The 18104-nt window shown below is 40.8% G+C and overlaps 1 long non-coding RNA gene across 3 annotated transcripts in view; it reads left to right on the top strand.

The window, feature by feature from the left end:
- LOC148938307 (uncharacterized) overlaps positions 1 to 16371 on the top strand; it is a 203865-nt gene extending 187494 nt beyond the window's left edge. For all 3 annotated transcript variants that reach the window (XR_016140991.1, XR_016140988.1, XR_016140985.1), the window contains one exon: positions 11594 to 16371. This is a non-coding gene — a long non-coding RNA (uncharacterized LOC148938307). The remainder of the gene's footprint in view (positions 1 to 11593) is intronic.
- The last annotated feature ends 1733 nt before the right edge of the window (positions 16372 to 18104 follow it).

Genomic DNA, 18104 nt, shown 5'->3' with positions numbered 1-18104 from the left:
CGTTGGAAGGATGTGGCCGCTGGATTGTGGCATTTTGACGCCTCGTAAAACGCGATTTTATTTGCGACCGAACAAATTGAAACATAAGCCGCTCGTAAGAGGGTATCTACGGCGCGCGCCCTCCCGCCCCCCTCGTTCTGCCCATTCGTTTTCCCTTACACGTATTTCTCTCAGATATTTTACAGCGGCGACTGAGAACGACAAGAACAAGGTTGCGGCATTCACACAAGCGAGTTATCCATACCGACACCATTTCGCGAGATGCCAATGTCGTCGATGTGAATTTATCTCCGTGCTTTTTACTATGCCTCGCGTCGTGAAAATTTATTTTTTCTCCTTTCTAAGTGTATATGACGGAAAGCGCTCCAGCTTTCCGCTTTTATTCAAATATTTTGCATTCCTTGCAACGATCGATATTAAAGTTTTGCTTTGCCTTGTCAGCTTCTCCTTTTGTAAATTATAATCTTATAAGTCCGTATTTATAGTTTTTACCCGTGGTACTTACAAATCTGTAGCATTACATATTATGAATTTATTATGCGAATAAACGAACGAACGAGCAAGTGAGTAAGCAAAGATGCATACAAGAGAATAAATGAAAAGCAAGCGGGAGAAAAAAATAAAGAGAGATGGAAAGAGAAATAAGAGTGCTTTTACAAAAGAAGATTTTGATGTCTTTAATAGTAATAAAGTTTATCATCAATTTACAAATTAAAAGAATAAATTTTTTTTTTAATTGTTCAAGTTATTTTATAATATTTTATATTGTATATGTTTAATATTTAATATTTTATAATTTCGGGCTTTTTTGTGACATAGATAAAAAATTATGTTACAAGCACAAAAGTGTATAGCAATTTAAAAATAATAGTATAAAACACAAAACATTTAGCAACAAGTAATGACACATTGACATTCGAGCAGACAATTTTTAATTTCAAAATTGTCTCGTCGTATTATTTAAACGTAAAATATAAACTCGCATGATATATAAAATGAAATGCGATTACGAGGAGAATCGATGATGACCGGCGACGGCAACAGGAAACCGGATGCGCGACAGGGAGACAGAAGAAAGTGCGCACCCCGACACGTACAAACGCCGTTACTCGCAGAGTCGGCGAGAAGTCGCCAAATAGCGGGGCACAATTAAGAGACCTCGTGAATTAAAAGCGTCAGCCCGCTAAAAGATCAAGAATTCCCTTGTGTTTCCTGCCATCTTTCTTTTTTACCCATCATTCCCCGTTTCGCCTCCGGCCGCTTTCAACCCCCTGCGTCGACCCATTCCGCACTCAGCCTCCGCGGCCTTCTTCAAGCGAGCATCGCCATCCCCTCCCCCGGCAACCGAAGGGTAAGAGGGGGACCGGGACTGAAAAGAGAGTCCACGAAGCCGGAATAAGGGTGTGCTACTGGGAGTGGAAGGTGAGGAGAAGGAGGAAAAAGTTAGGTAGGACGGGAGGTATTCTCATCTCGAGTCTCTTTTTCCTCCTCATTCGGATTGAAGAGGCCTTTATGATGGGGGTACCGCTTTATGGCATGGTTTCGCTATTATACGTGCATCGGCCGTTCGTTGGGGGTAGGGACGAAAGCCACAGCGGGGAGGGAGGCGAGCGGGATACAAGCGGCATCGAGACGTATATACGGTTTTCGGCCTCGAGAAAACGAGGGCCGAGATTTGGCGAGGGTGGGGATTGAAAGGGAGGAAGCTGTGATACGAGTGGTGAAAGGGGGCCGCCGGAGAAAGGCGCGAAGGAGCGCGGAGGAGGAGGAGGAGGAGGGACTGGCGCTTTGGACCGCGCGCGGACCCGGGAACTATTGTCGGGATAATGAAGCCAAGGCGAGATTTCTCCCTTTTCAGCCGCGCGCGGCGAAACGATATCTCGAATGACTGATTGTGCGATCCCTTTGGCTGGCGGGGCCGCACGTAGTGCATCGCCGCGAAGTCACGTTGTTACGAGAGACTAGAGAAGAGCCTTGGATGAGACCTCGGCGTAGTGATCAGTATCGCGCGTAGGGACTCCTCTTTGAGAGCGAGTTAATTACGGAATTGATTATCGCGAGTGTATTGTAAAGCAGCGGCTGTGACATGCAATTAGGATAACGAGTACTATTCCGCTGATTTTAATAGATAGAAATAGTCCACACGTGTGGTTAAGACTACAAGTATGCGTTACATTTGTGTTACGTTAAATGCTTTAATGGAATAATTCAAAAGGAATACCGCTTGCGCGCGGAGATTGTTACGCCACTACATTTTACCATAGATATTTTCTAGAAATAATTATGCAAGATGATGCGTTTGCATCAAGATATATACTGCGAAACTAGCGGGAAATTTTTTATATACGTTAAAAAATTCGCCGCCGAGATATACCGCTCCTCTAAGCGGTAAGCCAAGGTTAAACGCATTGCCATCAGTTTCCCCGGCTTGCGTAAATCACGCCGGGGACAGTATTAAAAATATACATAAGTGAAGGAAAAATATATTACTACAGGGGAGGAGCCCCCTTTTCTGCCCCCGATTCCGGCGACCGTGGCATGGGATGAAGGGAAAAGCCTCGCTCGACCCACGGGGGATGAGGAGGGAACAACGGGGAGGAAAGTGAGAAACCGTTGAAACATCGCGGGGGTCTTATTACGTGTGTCGCGCGGTCGAGTTTCACCTATCGCGGACGGTACACTCTCGCATATTTTAAGCCGGTCATTTTTCAGCATTTGCGCTATACGTCTACGTCGAATTTGCATGAGCCAACGATTCGGGACTTGTTCCGTCCAACTTTCGGTGTCTGGGCGCGAGGCCGCTCGTAAAAGCCGCTCCCGGTCGCTTTTCGACGATCAGTCGTTCACTCTCTAGATGGGAACCACGATTTCTACGTGTGCGTATGATTAAAAATAATTTACTCTTTTGTCTTTATTTAGTCTGTACGTTAATCTTATTTAATAAAAAAAAAAAGACGAGTGAAAATCGAATAAGCGTCAGACATAATACAAAATAATACAAGAAAAAGAAAATATTACGTAACATCATACGTACACTTTTCATAATCTGTCGATAATTTATATAATTATCTTGCAAGCGATTAATATCCGCTGGTTGGAAAGTGATACGGTTTGACTTTTTTTTTTTTTTCTACGTGTAACAGCGTTTCGCAATTGCATTTCTGCAGGATTGTTTAATCCCTACGTAACAACATTCACGCGCGCACCGGTACCATTCACAGCCGTACTTCTCAATTAATCACGGCACCGGTCGATACATTTCTAACGAAGGAAATTGAGGTAATATCACTTGAAGGAAAATCGCGAAACAAACGTTCCGATATTATCGGCAGATGCCGTTTATGGCGGGCGGGCCGCGACGACGCGGGTCCGCGAACGAACGCGGGGAAAACGATAAATTCTGCAGGATCGCGCGTGACATTACGGAGTAACGCAGTTTCCATGGCAGCCGAGTTAGCGGCCGGTTGAGAGACACTGGTCTAATCCTAATGCGCCGCCGTCTTATTTATGCAGCAGCGCCGTTTCGCACCGCAACGCTGAAGACCTTAACGGCTTTCAATTTCCGTTGGCCATCAATATTATTTAGTTTAGTTTGGACCACCCTCTCGCGCACGGAATGCCCCGCCGCCCCTTCGCATGCTCCTCACGCCTCCGCCAAGGAAATTACTTGTCCTCTCCTCCTTTCCCTCGCGCCCTTGCATCCTCTTCTCCTTGCCCCTTGCAGCTTCTACTCGCGATCGCATCGGGTCCTGCACTGTCCTTAAGACCGTCTTTCATACCTTATACGACTCGATATTGCCTTCGCATTACCCTGGTTAATATTTGAAAAGAAAAAAATTTTACCGGTGATAACAGATTTGTCTTTTGGGATGACACAAAATAAAGAACCGCGCTTTATTCCATCGAATTCGATTTTAAAAACGATGAATCTTTTCGTCCTCACGTTGAATTTGAGTAACGCCGGACGACGTTTTCATCAATCAATCCGGCAGGATTGTAGGAAACTAAGATAAGTATGAAAAATAATCGTCAGGATATATAAATTACAATACTTATATTTCGCAATTATATGTAATTCTTGTATTTTCCATATTTTTCTAATCACTTCGCTCGAAAAGTAACGTTTCTAAAAATTTAACGAAGACTTCGAGAGTGATATCAAGAAATTGAGGCAACGAGGAAAAAAAATTGAAACCTAAATTATTATTAGTTCTCTTTTAGGAATATTAAATAATTTTCCATCAAAATCATTCGTATTTGCGGAATTAATCTCCATTTTACGACACACTATCGAGATTATGTACGTATTAGTAATACGTAACCGGCAGGAGCAAATATGTCGCAGGATGTATTCCATTAGGTTAAACACTCAAATCCGATAGCTCCCCATTTGGGCAAATGCACTTTCTCGCGATTCTATGCAATACTCCGCTGCATCTACATTCCACTTTGCAACCCTTCTCCCGCCGTTTGGTCACCAATAAAATGGAATTACAAACCAATTCGGTTGATATGGCCCGCAGTGGAACGTTTTGCAAGTTCCCACGAAACACGATCGTTTCGCTCGCCCACCAGTCCTGATGTTCCTCTTGTGTCCTATTCTTCCTCCTTGCATCCAGCTTCTCCTCTCTCTTTCCTCTTTTTCGCTCGTTTTCTCTCTCTCTCTCTCTCTCTCTCTCTCTCTCTCTCTCTCTCTCTCTCTCTCTCTCTGATGAGCTGTAATTCGTACGTACACTGTTTGCGATGCGATCAGTAAAGCTATTTTCTGTCAGTGTGTATGTCGTATATTTATTCACAGCCTGAACGAAAATTTCATCAAAGTCATTCAGTTCATACAGAGAAGAAAAAAAGGACAAAGCGTTTATTTGCCTCTCATATCAAATTAACAAATTAAAATATCTTAACAATTATATAAAATAAAATATGAATATAACTATAAATTATATAATTATAATTTTAATTTATATAAATATAAATAATTATAAATTTTAAAAATTATTTATTTTTTATCAAGGAAGAAGTAGAGACAGACATTTCATTCAAATAAAGTAAACTTCTTTAGAATACGCAAAAAATTAAAAAAAAACTGCCAAAGATTACATGATTGTTAAATTATTACGTAGATTCCAGAAAAGGAGAAATTTTATGTATCTTCATTTATAAAAGAGATTTGTCCTCCTCCTTTTGTTTTATTGCAAGGTAACACGACGATGCACGTAATGTCGTAATCAATCCCGTTGAACTAAGAAATTTCTGTCCTTACAGGATTCTCGCTGTTTATTTACAGCTGTTTATTTACAGTTCTTATCGTTCGATTTCTAAACCTGTCGCTTGTAATTCACTGTAACAGGATCCCGAAGCAATTATCCCAAATTGCAGAAGGGCAGAATACCGATGGTGAGACTTTGCGCACAAAAACTTGGACGTATAATCTTGCAAAGGCTCTCCTAATTCAAGACGCGGCTATGACAATACTACTGAACTATCGAAGGAAGGGAGAAAATTTTCTTCGTCAAGACATTGCATAGAAAATCTCAATACAAAGAAAGATATAAATGTTGCTATTTAATTAAAATATATCACGTAAATATTTATCAGAGAGATGGTGGAAGGTATGAAAAGTATTGTAGCTTGGAAAAAACCTGAAATCTAGAGCAGGAAACTTTTGCGTTCACTGGATTTTTATTAAATGATAAATTAAATGATGATAAATTAAACGATGATAAAGCGGAGAATCTAGTTGTAAATCCTTTACGATTCTTCTTACATTGCAACATGCAGATTTTCGCCGTCGGTTTATACAGCGGAGGCTTAAAGTGCACTTGTCTTTCAAAAATGTGGACTTCGCCTTTGTTCTTTTTAGACGCAAAGGTTTTTTGTTAAAATCCTTTTATTATAGACAACGTTGACGGCTTTGTCAAGCGCAATTCCTTGGCTCGCGATTTCGCCGCGGAAAAACGCGGTCTTATGGTATTCCGAGACGAAACAATGGCGCGCGATCGCGCGCGTTGTTCGGTTGTTATAACGGTAACAATTTCGTTGAGAAAGACGCCGTAATTTAATAATCCCCGATTCGGCCGGATTATAACAGCGAGGAACAGGTGCGACCAGGGCGGCGATGAGCGGGCCGCTTTCCCAGCCAGATTTTTCTGCAATCTGCTCTCGCTGGACCGGCAACGGAACGGTGTGCCTCGCTTTCTCGAAGATACTTCTCTCAGACTGAGAAGACAATGGCATACTCTCTGCGGTGCCGTGATTAAAACAAGCGGGCGAGTCGAACGACGAGGGAACGGCACGAGACGAAAGAAAACGGGAGAGGAAGGGGGGGGGTGGAGAAAAGTAGGATAGAGAGAAGATCGCTCCGTTTTCCCGAAGCGAGGATTGGAAACGAGAGAGTCGCGTACACACAGTTTAGAGTTCTCTTTTCATTACCAGCTCACCTTTCACAAACACATGCCGAGTCTCCTGCACGTACCGCCGTTCGTTCTTGTTCCCGACATTCCTGCCGTATTAATGATTATGAGAGTGTGGAGATCATGCTTATTTCGGATACCGTTGCCTTAACGGCGCGGCGAAAGACTCGCCGACTCGCTAAAAATTTAGATATAGCCATGTGGCAATTATGTGGTATTTATGAAATGATTTAATTAAACGTCGTTCGACTATCTATAGGTAAATCTAAGTATATCTTATGTAGACTATTGAAAATTAATTTGACTTGTTATACTTAATTTATTATAAGCTATTATTCATACAGCGACGAATTAATTTTACAACGAAAGCAAGAATTGCTTCGATTTTGATTAAAAATTCAGATTCATTATTTTCATTATTCATTTTACACCGTGTCTCGTTTTTTGTTTCTCATATTTTTCTTTTCAGAAATTTTCACGACGTTTTTCACATCCGCCGAGATGAAATCCCGTTAAAAGCGCATTTTATTCTTATCAGTTGTCATTAGCACACTTATAAGCGGGCTGAATTCAATCGGGCGCGGTATAATCAGCCACCGAACATAGCCGGATACACCGCCGGTGCAACATTGACTGGCTAACCTGTGCGTCCCCTGCATCCCCTGTGCCCCTAACACTGCTCGTCCGCCCACCCACCTCCGCCTCGCGTCCCTTTATTATTCCGTTATATGCGTAGATGCTGTACGAGATACCACATGATCGAATCATGGAGCAGTTCGGACACGATAACCTAATGAACGGACTGAATAATGATCAGGCGACGATTATGCGCTGTCTATTAAATTGATTCGTCCTGCTCTGCGCGCTGCCAAAAGGAAGGACGGCGACGAGCGGCGCGCACCCGTTGACCCTTAACGAGATCTACACAGCAGGATTACGACGGGAGATCTAATTTGCCTCTTTAATCCCGCGACCGACGACCCTTTTACTTACCGGCTGCAAGAGAGACTACAGACGCGCAACGTTGTCCTCGGGGGGGGGGGGGGGTCGAGAAATCGTTTTTATATTTAACTCGTCGCTGCTCTCTAATTCCTCTTCATTTCCTTGACGTGTGGTCGCGGCGCAAAAACGGCGAAGTGAATTTTTCGCTCCGAGAACATCGACAAAAAGGTACGTTTGATATCGGGCTCGAAGATGAAAATATCGCGGTTAAGTACTCGCCGGCGGGCTGCAGAAGATAATTCCCTTATCTACCTTTGGCGCATAACCACCCGCTGCTTTCTCAATTAGGCCGGTTAAACGAGAATAGAGGCTAGCGACGTGCTCTTCAGAGAAGCGGAATGACGGCGATCCGACGGCTGGTCTCTCCCTCGACCAAAGGCGCAAGTTGTTTCGCGAAGGCACTGCCGAGAGTTTTAAGTCCGACTTACACGATATCTTTCCCGTACACTCACGGATACCACTCCATTTTATCCCGCGATATTGTCCCCTTGGCTCCAAGTATCTATTAAAATCGTTACAATGGAGCGGCAAACCTGCATCACGCGAAATTTTCGCGAAAGAGAAGCGCGGTCGATCTTCTTTATATATAAGCGCGAGTATATGCTTCTATATGTGCGCTTCTATATAGATCTACGTAAGAAGCTTGTCAATGCGAGGACGGACATAATCCGACGAAAATATGAATCGAGTTTATTGTCTGCTTCAGAACGAAAAAAAATGCTGAAAATGCTAAAATGTATTTTCGACTAATCAGACTCTTGACACTTGATAAAAGTTTAAAATTTCCTTATCTGTAAAAATACATTCTACATTGACGTTTACAGAATGTATTTAATATTAGAATAGCTTTGCAAAATTGTGAAATATTTTATTACAATTGAAATATATTTGTAAATGTTAGAAGTGTCTTCTTTCAATAAAATTATCACGAAATGAATCCTATTAAGGTATTTCATCTATAGGTCCTCTTTAGTCCAAAAGTATGTAACAAATGATACGATATTTTATGTAACTAATAACCTCAATTCTGCATCGAGAGTTCTATTTCTGTGAGAACATTTCGTGCCAAATTTAATCCAAATTGATTAACTGTGGAAATATTTGTTGAGAAAATAGACAAATAGGACGACAGAATTGAGAGACAAAATGAAAATAAATCTTAAATAAACGGAAATAAAATATACAGTATAACAATTTTACATTTTGTTTTAAATCTTTTTTTACGATCGTAGTATCCATAAAAATTAAATGAACAAAGTTAACTATATCTTCCTTTTCACGTGACAGAACAAATGAAGATTACGTATTACCGCGTGCTTTTTCTCAACGTCCGCCGATTCACTTCTCGCGAACGCAGACTAATGGACGGCGGATTCCAAATTTCCGGATAGCGACCCATGCAGCCAGCACTATTCGTGATCCAAGTCGAGGAATTGGACCTTTCCTCCCCGAGGCTTCACCATCTCGAGTGTACGGTCATTTCCGATTTTGATGACGGTTTGAAGACAAAGATAGTTTCTCCAAACACCATTCACGTGTTTGCATAAAATCGCTTTACACATCTGTTTATCTAAGTTCCCACACGAAATATTAAACATTAATATTAAAAATATCGCAGAATGAACAAACATTATAATTAACGTTGCAACTACATCACTTCGTTACGCTTCTTTCCATTGTACTCTTTCCTTTTTCAGGAAATGCCGTCGGCATGCATCTTGCATCTTCGTAGCCCCCAACAATCAACGCCTCGTGCAACGCCGATCGCCACAACGCCCGGCAACTCATTGCACCCTCCTTCTTCTTCGACTCTTCCTCTCGTTCTCCTCTCTCTTTTCTCTTTTCCTCTTCGGTGGCAACCGAAGTGCTCGCGTGCCGGAAATTGAAAGTCCGCGACGTGACATCCGGAACGGTAGGTCTTCCGCGACCTCCACAGAAACTTCATATTAACGATTTGAGGGGAAAGGAAGCCCTCCCCGCAACCTCACCAGACACACCTCCACGCTACTGAATCTCTCTCTCTCTCTCTCTCTCTCTCTCTCCCATTTTCCATCTCCTTTCTTCCGCGGGTATTCTTTTTTTCTCTCCTTACGCATTTCGCGACACCGCGACCGGCGAATCGTTCTCTCCGAGACAACGTCGAATTTCCCATTAAATTTCCCTCGTCCTCCCCCATTCCCTCCCTCACCCACTGTCGATTCGTGCTATCTCGCGGCAACGATCCGCGCGTTATAATCGATTCGGCCTGATTTCGGTTAACTGCCGTCATCCAGAGTTTGGCGGCGCGTCCGAACCCCCGCGAGCAAGCCGCAGTTGTGTCAGCCATCAAACCCCCTCCCTCCTTTTTCACCCTCCGTCGCGTTGCCGAACTCGCGAGATGAGGAACGAAGCGCGCGTTTCATCGTTGTGCTGAAATCATCTCTCGGATTTTCCTTGTTTCTTCCGGTTCGGTCGAATGCAATTCGAGTTAACTGACCTTAAATTAGTGATTTTCCTGTGGTCGTTTAAACAGTGTAAGCTTATTCCATGTAGGAATAGAATTATAATTAAATTTTATACTGCGACTTAATTCAAGACGTGTTTAAAATTTTAATTTGGTTTCAAATTAGAAAATTGTACAAGTACATTGATAATTATATTATTTCTCATCATTTATTAAAAATATTTAATATCAATTAAAGTAAATATTCCAATTGTAAGTCATGTCTTAGTAATGACTCACTTTTGTTTTTTCAATTTAATTAAACAATTAATTAATATAAATATTTAAAAAGAAATATAATATCATTATACACGCCATTATCACGCCATTTATTAGTAAAAATACCATATCTTTTATTAATGTTTGCGAAAAAGTTAAAAGAAGAATTATTATTTAACTGCAGTGCTCATTGTTTAACTTCCAACGTCAATATCAACAGTGCATATTTGTTAAGTGAATAAATGTGTATTTCTCTGCAAAACAGGAAGTATACTATTTTAAATTGCATTTATGTGGGACAAGAAGATTATGAGCAACTTGCTACTGGATCATCTCAGAGATGTTTATTAAAATTGAAATAATTATTTTTTTATACAATTTTTGAATTTTTGTTTTTTTTTTTTTGTAAAGTGTGACAGCTAAAAGGCAAAATATTATTATGCAAAATGCATATTTAATGTTTCATGCTGTTTTTGTTTCACATAAAAATCATCACAGCTTTTAAATGACTCACAACTGTCATAGTCATTTGATTAATTATTTATCAGGATTCAACTCAATATGACAAGTCCGAAGACAAGTAGCTCCCTTTAATGCTAAAACGGAGCGCAATTTTCGCATTACCCCACGTCCCTTGACCGTTTCGCCAGCTCGGCATTAACTCCGCCTATATGCAACGGGTGTCTCGCGAGTAACGACTTATGTATGCTCTCGCAGGGACTACTGTGTGCACCTGTGTGTCGCGCGAGAGTTGGGGGGACGAAGGGGAGATAGGAGCTGATTGCGTCCGGCCGAGATGATTGCTTTTCGCGTGGCTATGCCGATGCATACAGACACGCGCGCGCGCGAGCGCAAACATCGACGAGCGCAAACACGCGCATATGCGCGCGCGCGCGCGCACACATATTCACACGCACGCGGATCGCGCGCGTGTATTCGCGCGAGTGATTACCTTCGTGCGAGCGAGCGCACGGCACCACACCCGCGTATGGAGCACCGAGGGAACGTTTCAATATTCCGACAGTTTATTCGTCTGGATCGTTGGACATCGGCTACCGGCGGAAAATCACTTCGATTTTAGTTAACACACCGCCGTTACACGCGCGAAATAACGCCGGATAGTTGTGCGCGTCGCGCATTTCCGAGCGTCTCTCTCTTCGGCGACCGGGAAATTTTTCATTCTCAAAAATGAGAGAGGGAAGAGTTACACGAGCCCTCGGTCGTACGACTATCGTCGCATTTAATTTCCTTGTGCAAATTCATAACTAAATGGAACGCTCGAGTTTCTTGCGCTTTTGTTAGGAAACACGTTAAAAAAAAAAATCACTGAACGTTATTTTAAAAGCTCTTTGGCACTTATTTCATATTTTCCAGATAATTTTTAAATTTTAAATTAATTTTCAATTCCATAATATCAGAATTCCTCGCAACTTGATTTTATTCTAATAAATGTTTTCGATTTTTTTTATTTACACAGATTAGTACTACTCGCAGAGGATTCCAAGACTCGGCGTCAGCTGACACGCATCAGTCTAAATGAGTTCGCTATGCACATCGTGGAGACAATCATGAAAATTTCGTATCACAGATAAGACGCTGCATATTCTGTCATCTCTTGAAATTGATCCTAATCCGTAATCCGGCCTGTGTTCAGTCTCGCTTCCGTCTGCCGGCACTCCCAAGGTACTTAACGTCCAGGACGAAGAAGGATCACGCACGAGAGAGCAAGAGAGGAAACGCCAAGAGGAGAAAAAAAAGAAGCAAGAGAGGCCATTCAATGGTGGAGAGAAGTGGAGAAAAAGGTTGCGTTTCCAACGAGAGGCACTTATATTCGGAGGAGCATCCGGCGTGCGCGCGCGCCTGATGTCCCGTGCATTATGCATGATACGACTGGTGCTTAATGTTCGTCCGAATCATCTCCCGCATTTCCCCCGATCCTCAAATCTCGAATTTTCTCGAACTGTAGACCACGAAAATGCTAATTGAAAAATTACCGCAATTACTCTGGGAAGTACTATTGAAAATTTGTTATTAACTTCCAACCCAGAAAGGAGAAAGTTTGCGGATCAGCGGCTGACTGTGCCTACGGGATTTTAATTGCATACTCAGATCGTTCCCGACGGACGCTAAATCAATTTTGCCACTAATGACTTCGATTCTCAACTATGTGCGAGTGAGAAACATTCCTGCGAAGGTATGCAAGGGTTGCACCTTTTATCATATATACGTACATAATTGCCGTTAATTACCGAAGAGGGATCAATAGCTCCGTTTGGTAAACGCGAAATGGAGTAAAAAATGAAGTATGCGATATAAAATATTTGCGAATCCAGAGCATTGCATTAAGGACTACGAGAATACTCGAGTTACATTGCGATTACAGTTGTTACACGTGCAATCCCGTGCGTCCGTCGTATCGAAATTCCTTCGGAAAAGTCGTTCGCTATTCGCGCGAAATTGTCACGAAACTGTCACTATAAAATGTACACAGGACGGTAGCAGTTTTCCTATATACGTTCCGCGAAATATATCGCGGATTGCGAACCATGCCGGTACCATATATTTTTATCTTGGACGCAAATCGCCGGTTGTCATGGAAATCTACCGCGGCCTGAATATCGATATCAACGCGCGTCAACGACGTCGACGAAGTAGAATGAGCCGTCGACGCGCCTAAATCGCAATCTAAAATCTTCGTGCGTTCAACAGAGATGTACATCCGAAATACACACAGATTACGAAACGGATCATTTAATAGCGACATAAAATGCAAATCTTTCGAAACTGCAACCTCTCTCCCCCGAATGTTCGATTTTTGTTAACTCTCGACACTCCTCCCCGCGCGATACTTTGCAATAACTTATTCCACAAAACTTCACTCGAACGTCTGACTTGATTTACCTGCTCATCCTGCTATTTCGAGGACGCTTAGAAATTGCAATGCGTCTTGCACCCATTTCGCGACAGTCACGGCTCGATATGTAGGAAATGAAGTGTCCGACCGCTCGTATCCGCGTTTCCTCCCTCCTTCCCTTCGTCTTCCTCTCCTCTCTCTCTCTCTCTCTCTCTCCTTTTCTCCCTCCCTCCTTCCCTCTATCCCTTCTATTTCTCTCTCGCGCGACTTGTAAAATTCCAGGATGTTCGGACGGCGAGTAAGTTACACGACGGCCCGCGGACGAAACGAAGGAATTAATTATTCATGCACGTCCGACGTCCGAACCAGCGTGGCGCGGCGCGCCACGCCACGTCGCCGTCGCCGTCGTCGTCATTTCGCAGCGGCAGTGTGCGAATCCGGCGTACCGACGTTGTTTAGCATGACTATGGTGCGGCGAGTATACCGCTGGTACATAAGGAGAACACGTTTGCGGTCGCAGACTCGCGCCGCGCACCCTTTGTACGGACCGTGTCGGCGGACGCGCGCGTAATGGCCGTAATTAATGCGACACGCGTCCAATCGAAATACTGCGCGTCGACGTGCCGTGACAACGTCTCTTTTGGAATCCATTCGGACCCGTTTCCGGTCCCAAACGCAACGAGAAACGTAAGACACACGCGAAATCCTATAACACGACACTCGACAGGGTAGAATCGAATTTTATAACCCGGAGGAAGCACGCCTGGAACAGGAAAAATGTCGAGAATTGATTCTGTGGAAGATGTCGCGAAAGAGGATTTCGCGTGATTTTTCTCAATTATAAATTCTTCGATCTTTTGTCTCGCAAAAATGTCGCGGCGACTTTGTTAACTAGCTTGATAAGCTCCGATCGATCGCGGCGACAAGCGCATAAAGTAAATTGCGTTACGTCTAGCATTGCAATGTCAGGAATATGTATTTATATTTGCATTATTATTACGTTCCAGCAATGGGCATTGTCACAACGTTGAAGATGGCAAAAATTCGAACAAAAAGAAGATCGACAATGATATGCAAATCTGCTTTGCGTTATTCTCATCTTGATATTTATGGCAACTGAATTTGCGACTATGAGATGCTTCAAATATATGGTCAATGTTCAAATGGATTTCAAAATTTTATACTTCTAATTAGGAAGTAGGACAAAATAATTTAAATATTTTAATAGAATATTATAATCGAATCTCAGTACATAAAAAATGTATGTATAATCCACAGAAAAATCTTCGAATCTTATATAGATCTTTATAGATGATTATTTAAGTTGTTAGATATAGCTTTTATTGAAAATTTCATATCCTCAGAGAGATTTATAAAGTTGATCTTATTTTTAAAATAGCTTCTATAAAAATTACAAATTTGAAATATATAATTTAATTTTACATAAACAACATACGAAACGAAAGTAAAATTTGACGATATTTTTCGAAATGTATACATATAGCAAAAAGCCATTAGTTATACACACATAAATACGCAAGAGTAAGAAATGAAGATGGAACGTGCATGGCAGATCGGCGATCTCGCGGATCATCTCGCGTTTCTTCATTTTGCCGCGGATTAAACCACGCTCGGTATCGCGAGATTAAGCGTATGCAGGCGTCCCGGACTAACTTTACGAGAATCGTTATGGATCAGGCAGGGGACGTGAGCGAGAGTTCCGAAGCGGAGCGGAAGTTTCGACGTTAAATGTTTTTTTAACTCTTATTACTTACAGCGAGAGCTCGGCCGCGCGCGTACCGCGGTACACGTTAAAAGCGGAAAAGTAATAAAGTCAACTTATAAATATTAAAGTTCCCGTCGCTTCTGCCGTTTCTTCCGAATACTTAATGCCCGAGCGAAATGAGACGTACTATGTATCGCGCGCGGTTTTATCTCCTTTTTTTTTTTTACGAATGTAACAAATGCTCAAATATATTTTTTTACGTTCCTCAGAAACCCACTCTGGATGGTATATCCTATCTTTGTGAGAGTATCCTGCATAGATACATTACGTTTACGAGAAAAATTCTGTTACGCTAACAAGGGGAACCTCGTGAAGTGTCAAATTCTGATTTTTAATGAAAGTTTGTATACATAGATTACATGAATAAACGAATTTAGAAAATATCAATTGCTACTAAAAAATAGCTTTCAGGAATGAAACCAACTCTTATATGTATAAAGCGGATTTTAGATTTTTTTCGTTATATTTAAATATTATTCAAGATATAAAAAAATGTTTCATAAAAGTTTTCCAATAAAATTAGCTATATTTATCCATATCAATAATGTTTTTAAAAAATTATTATTTTCAAAAGTTTTCAAAATAGTTTTTTTTTTTAGAATATTATTGACCTGGATAAAGAGTTAATTTTATCGGGAATCTTGCATGAAATATTTTTATATCTTAAATAGTCTTTGAGGTATAACAAAAAAGCTGAAATTCATATTATTTATTACATTAAATAAATTACGGTTCTAAATTAATTTATTCGTTATATTTATACAACTTATATAAAATTTCATTAAAATTAATTTAACTCGTTAACTCCGTTCTCTTATAAAATACAGTTAATAAATAACAAGTATATAAGAAACAACATAACAATAAATGTATATAACAATAAATAAGAAACGAAGCCGAAAAGAAATACTTAAACGCTTAAACGACAATTTTTTTATGCGAGTAATATTTTAATGCCACTGGCGCAAACGATCTAACAAAATTAATGAAAGCACCGCTGCCAAGAATCGCCGCCCAGATTTCTCGCGTTCGAAGAACTGCGACGAGCCCTCACCTTACGGGATCCCATCGATCATCCTCACCGGGATTCCGGAAGTTACGGAGCGGCAGAGGCACGGCTCGCTCGTTCGCGAATGCCGAATCGTGCAACGCGATACGGCCGGACGCATTTTAAGTAGCGTAACCGTATCGGTGTCCGATCAGAATTGCGTTTCTCGCGGCGGCGTTCTCTCTTTCGCGCGATCGTTGGGCGAGCTCGTCCACGCCGAGTCATGTTTTTATTTCCTCGCTCGAGCCAGACGCGCGACCGAATAATCAATAGCGAAATGCTAATTTTACTCGACAGGTACTCTGAAACTACTCTCCTAGACGCATTTATCGCGCGTTCAATTATTTTGGCCTCTGTACCAACGTTCTCCAATTTTTTTGCATCCCATCCTCGTAAGCTACAATTATTTTCGGCCGTAAAATGTAGCCGTGATAAAACGTAAACGAGATTTCTGGGACAGACGTTAGTCCTTCGATTTTATCAGTTTTTAATAATATACTTTTGTCATAAGAAACATTTTTTATAATAAAAAGATAATAAATATAACAACACGTACGCAAAGAGAAATTGATTCTTTACTATCTCTCTCCACTTCTTTTAATATGAAAAAAATTATTTATAGCTTCTTCTCATATATATATATATATATATATATATATATATATCTTAATAAGTAACAACGTTCGAAAATTTCATATCTGCCTTTCCCGCAAAAATGTCACTATTGCGCTTTTCCTCGAATGAATTTCCCAATTGTATCGGTTACTGCAATTCCCTGACCGTAAATCGTACTGCTGACTCGCGTTTGACCAGATCCCACTTCTTTCACTTCGACCTCCACAGGAAACTGTGCAGGTTGATCTTCGGCGTTCTACCGTTTTACAACGTTCCAATGCGATTTCGATATTCGGTAAACAATAGAAGCCTAGCGTCAGACCGCTAAGTACGATTTCTATCCCTATCTATCCGACAACGAGGGAGATAGGGAGCTTGGAGCAGCAGGAATAGACAGAGAAACACATCGATGGAGCGTTAGCAGCGAAAGCAGCAGGAGGCATCAGAGAGAATCCTTATCCCTCTTATCCTCGCACTTGCACTGTTTCCATTTCGAATCCGGTAGTGAGGATTACCTAACTGAGGAAATTCATCCGAGCGAAAAGAAAAGACCAGCCCCGGTTCGACCAGCAGACCGATCGATTAGTGGAATAAAACTTCGAGAAGCAGTGATGCAAGAGTCATTGCGCGAATGTGCGATTCTCAGGGCGGTTGTGAATCGGTGAATGATCACGAAAATATCCTCGTTCCTGTAACGATAAGGTCTTTTCAAGTATTTACGACATTTTCCAGCAAAAATTACTGATGTCGCAACATCTGATAATCTATAAATTACAAACGATTGAAGAAAAAAATTTTTGATTGTCCAAACTAAATTTTGAACGATCAATTGGGCAGCGAAACATTTTTTAGATGGAATTTAAAAAAATTAATTGAAGATATATTTGCAAAAATGCTACTATTTGGTAAGTTGCATTTTTGTCGGCATTTTCATAAAAGAAAATCGATTCTTGATTAAAGTTAAAGATCTGTTACTAAAAAAATATCAGGTGATTTTGAGATATACTCGTGTATTTTTAAAAATAACTTCAATTTATAACGTAATTTAAACAGACATTTCGTCTTCGTCATATTTATTGTCTAATGAGGGCATGTCTAATGAGCATGAAAACTTAACTTCTGTATGTATTAATTGTTATTGATAATTGGAAAATGCAATTACATCTCGTCGTGCGTTTAATTTGGTCGTTAAAGTATGTTAATTGGCAATCACCACGCGAAATCTGCGACAGTGAGATTTAGATATATTCTGATAATAATCTACTTTTAAAAAAAGCATATTAAATCAATATTTGAATATTGAATGCATCGAAAGTCCATTATTAAGTCTTTTTCGTGATGCCGATTGGTTGTGTTTATTTCGTAAACAGTTTTATTGTGGAAATAAAACTGCTTTTGACAGTTTGTATACCTATGATCTATATATTGCATACATGGATAAAAAAATTATTCTGAAAATATTTTATTTTATCTTTTGAACTATTCTGTAACCGATTAAATATTAAAGATATATATGTATATGTATAAGTAATTTTCTTTATATCACACTGGTCATAATTTGAAGTAGACATGTACATATATAATCACGACACAAGTAGAATTTATTTAAACTTTATATTTAATTGAAAAATATATGGTGTCAGAAAATAAATAGTGCGCGCAGTCAGTAATATTCTGGTGTTTTG

The sequence above is a fragment of the Pogonomyrmex barbatus genome, unplaced genomic scaffold (assembly GCF_055798465.1).
Source record: "Pogonomyrmex barbatus isolate J1 unplaced genomic scaffold, ASM5579846v1 scaffold1, whole genome shotgun sequence".
Lineage (NCBI taxonomy): Eukaryota > Metazoa > Arthropoda > Insecta > Hymenoptera > Formicidae > Pogonomyrmex > Pogonomyrmex barbatus.
The sequence above is the reverse complement of the archived record's forward strand: the minus strand, read 5'-3'. Positions and strand labels throughout refer to the sequence as shown.